Source organism: Oryzias melastigma, unplaced genomic scaffold (genome assembly GCF_002922805.2).
Source record: "Oryzias melastigma strain HK-1 unplaced genomic scaffold, ASM292280v2 sc00442, whole genome shotgun sequence".
NCBI classification, from domain to species: Eukaryota; Metazoa; Chordata; class Actinopteri; order Beloniformes; family Adrianichthyidae; genus Oryzias; species Oryzias melastigma.
Genome location: NW_023417037.1, coordinates 34,437 through 38,993, shown reverse-complemented (window position 1 = coordinate 38,993; position 4,557 = coordinate 34,437).

Sequence of the window (4,557 nt, the reverse complement as noted above, 5' to 3'; positions counted from 1 at the left end):
GGATTTGTATACAATACACACCCCTACTGATTAGTAATTAAATCAGAAAAATCTATTCAATTCAATTTTATTTATATATCCCAATATCACATTGCAACACTCTACAATATAGCGGAGAATTACAAAAAAACAAAATAGGGTATAAATGTTCGTCTTACGGATAAAATATAGAGAGTTATAGTTTGTTTGCTTTGTCTTTATGCAAACCCCCCAAAAAATCCAAAACAACTTAAATATAGGCCTATACATTAGTCCTTATATACACAATCACTGCGTCCCTTTGGCGTCCTCCTCCTTTGTGATGGAAGCAGTCTAAGGAGATCGCGGATTTCGACGTCCCGTCCACAGGATGCCAATATGGAGCTTACCGGATGTCTGCTGACGAAGAATGGCAAGGTCTCACCAAATAGCAGCTGGAATTCTACCTTCTTTCATTGAATGGTCCTCTTCTCCAATGTCTCAGTAATCCATATTAAAAGGTTTTCTGCAGCAGTTGATGTTGTGAGTGGCTGGCTCTGGAATCCCCACTCTAGTCAGGCCTGTTCCACCCTTTCCCAGAGACTCGCTTCCCTTTTGAAATGTTTGTCATCAGTGGTACACCTGTGCGACAGGAAGTCTCCTGGTAGCCATGTTTGTAGTCCAAATGTCCAAATGTAGTAAAAAGTTCAAACATAAACTCAAGAAAAAAAAACACACATACTAGACCTTTTTAACTTGGGTTAACACATGGAAAGTCATTACTGACATATACAGATATTTTTTATCAGTAAAATACATTCTTATCCTGTTCAAAAAAACAAACATATGTGGCGATGCTACCACATAAACGATTGCCTCATTGGGCTTCATCCCAGTAATTTTATAGAAGCAGAAGGTCAGTGGTAAAATACAAACAGCTAATTGCTAAACTAAACAGACTAAATAAACCTGGTTATCCCTCCTATTGCAAGTGCGCTCATGGCTCACAAGATTAATACGAGCTTTGCATCCCTGGCCGCAGAAACTACAAAAGTATGGATTGGATTTGAGGTGCGTACTTTGCGTCTTTGTCTCTTCTCTGCCAGGCAGGTTCTCCGGGAACCTTCAAAGGCACAAATGGCCTAATAGGTAGTTGTGCGCCAGGTGCCGTGGTCGGCAGCAAGATAGGACCACTGGTTGAGACTAGTTTTACAAGCTCTTAAGGCCTTCTTAAGGCAGTCCTTGAATCTCCTCCTGGGAGCACCTCTGTCTCGGTGCCCAGTGGAGAGCTCACCATGTAGGACAATCTTTTGTAGGAGGAGATTGTGTAGTCTTGAGACATGCCCTGCCCTGCAAAGCTGTGCTTGAAGCAGAATGGTTTCAACACTGGTTATTCCTGCTTGCTCAAGGACCTTGACATTTGTGGTGAAGTCACTCCAATGAATGCCGGGTATGGTGCGCAGGCAGCGTTGGTGAAAGCGCTCAAGTAGTCGTAAGTGACTACGATAAGTAACCCATGTCTCTGAGCTGTAAGAGTGGTAAGGACAATAGCTCGATAGACACTGATCTTAGTACTTATTTTAAGATGTTTGTTGTTCCACACCCGCTCATAGAGGCGACTGAAAGCACTATTCAGACCCTCCAGGATTTCGCGGCAGATTTTTGTGATTGTTGCGGTCTAAAACACCTGATGTTGCGGTGGCATTTGTGAAAAGTTGCAACAAAAATTGCAGTGTTTTTTGTTTACTATATATTTATTTTAAAAGCACCTAAAAATGTTAATTATGAAATAAAATTCACATTCCCATATTACAACTCTTTTATAGTGCCACATGCACTAGGAAAATACTTCATCATTTGCTTATATAATGTTGTTGTGCTGTCATTTAACTTGAATAGAAACGTGAAACACAAAAGGAACTTTGGTTCCTTCCTGCTCACAATAACCCAAATATTTGTGTTTTGATTTAAGCATACTTCAAAATAAAATGATTTTCCAGAGAAAAATTATAACCTTAAAAAAAACAGCATAATCAGATTAATCCTCAGATCTCCATGTTCTCCTCAGAATCTTCCTCTTTATCTATTTCAAAAGCATCAGGTGAGTCAATGGTTGTGTTAGAGGAAGGTAAAGACTTTGAGGTGCGGATCTGCTTTCTTTTGTTATCTGATCGGTTTTAGAGGTTCTCTCAGGTGTTTATAAGTTTCGTGTGGAGAAGGTTCTACATGGAATTACTTTCCTGCAGAATCTAAATTCTTCCTTTGAATTATCAATATCTAGTCCAGGGATCTGCAACCCTTAATACTAAAAGATTCATATGATCCAGTTTCCTATCATGGACTAAAATCCAACGAGAGCCACAAAGACCCCACCTCAAAGTTAGAACAACACACCTTATTTATGGTTTTTGTGGCCATTAAGACATCTATTAATAAAATATAGCTGTAAAATAATCTGTACACTGGAGGGTTTTTTTTTGTAAAATTAACTTTTTTTTTCTGTGAAAGTGACTCATACAAGTTCCTTTATAAAATAAAATGCATCTTTTGTTTGATCAGATCGTCCAGCTGCAGCAGATTTACTTGATCTAAACCTGTAATAACATATTTTCTATCGTTGTTCTTTAGTGTTCCTTCATCATTTTTCTCCTTTTACTATTGAGTATAAGCACAACTTTAGTGTAGAATACAAATACTTTTAAAACTAAATGCAATAAGATGATGTCATTGTGATAATAATCCACTCAGACAGCAGATTAGACATTTTACCATCATTTTGCTCAGTTTTGTTAAAAATCTAAGCATAAATAACAAAATGTAAATAATTAAAGTAAATGAACCAATGCTACAAAACCATCGTTTATTCAAATTGTTTTTTTCTTCAAACCCAAAGGCCCACAATGGAGGAGGGAAAGAGCCGCATGTAGCTCCAGAGCCTCAGGTTGCAGACCTCTGATCTCTTAATCCATTCATGTTGCAGCTGTACGCAACACAACAGTACCGCTCCGCACCTGCACGCGCTTAGCACCCCCCCCCCACCGCGTGCGCACATAGCGCACTTCTCTACCTTGCCATGTGCGCTCCCGCAACATCGCACTCCCACCTTGCCGCGCCCGCGCACAGCAGATCCCTACCCTTCTGAGTGCGTGGTTGCGCATGTGGCAGGGCAGGGGAAGAGAAAAGAAAAAGAGGAAAAAGACTAGAGAGTGATGATAAAAAGAGCATGCCTTCCTTTAAGAAGTCAGAAGGGAAAAAATCATCAAGCTGCATCGTCACCCATGCATGTTGTCATGGTAGATTGGTGAAAGTTGCAGGAAAGTTGCGGTGAAAATGAAAAGTTGCAAGGTGTGCAACAAGTCGCTGGGTTTCCTTGATTTTGCGTTAATAGTTGCAATCGCAACATCGAGAAATCCTGGACGGTCCGACTATTTGCCTTTGCTAGCCTGCAGTCAACTTCCTTGTCGACCTTGGCATCAGACGAGATGGTGCTCCCTAAGTATGTAAATTGATGCAGCACTTGGATTTCAGTCTTGTTGATGTTAATATGGGGAGATGGTATTCCTCATTTGGTGCAGGTTGATGGAGAACTTCTGTTTTCTCTATGCTGATTTCAAGGCCAAAGAGTTGTGCCGTCTGTGCAAAGCAGGAAGTAAGTCTCTGCAGAGATTTCTCGCTGTGGCCAACAAGAGCTGCATTGTCAGCAAACAGAAGCTCCCTTATAAGCTGCTCCTTCATCTTTGTGCGGGCCTGTAATCGTTTGAGATTCAACAAGCTGCCATCAAGACAATACTTTATATAAATACCATCCTCAGCATCAAAGTTAACTATATAGTGAGTAAGGAAGGGATTTGGACATAACCTTAATTTAAATGAACTTTTTGATGGAATACTTTTCATTCCTTCCAAATGACCACAAATACATCTGAATACATTTTTACCAAACTCATTGTCAGTTTGTCAGTTTTATAGCATGTCTCATCTGGTAGTCCTTCTTGATATTGAACTCCCCCAAAACAGCCACAGTCTCTTGGCATACGTGGAAAACACAGTTGTTTCATATTTCACTGAAAGAAAATTCTCAAATGTCTTGGAAGCGATGGCACAAAGCCTGGGGACAGGAGGTCATCACTCTTTCAGCCAGAAGAGGTGAAACATTAACTTGTGCTAATAAGAAATTACTCAGTTTTCATGACACACCCCTTACATGCGGGCACACACGGACCCAAAATGAGTGGACAATGTTGGTGGCAATGAGTTCAATAGAGCAGTTTCTGCAATCCACTGAATTCTCCTAATCTGATCAGTAGAGGACGACGGTTTCCAGTGAAGCCATCATTTATTGTTTTCATCCATTTTCCCTTCATTTTATTTATAAATATTATGACCCCTTGGATACTCTGAGAACCTTTAGGCCAGAGGTCTTCAACCTGCGGCTCCAGATCCACATGAGTCTCTTTTATCTCTCCATGGTGGCTCCCTGGCCAAACATAAAATAAGGCTAAGGTGCACATCAATGTTCCCTCTAATTTTTTGTGCGTCTGAGCAAACACAGAAACTCACTGAGCGCTCCTTCGACTGCAGTGAGCAACAATGAGGGTT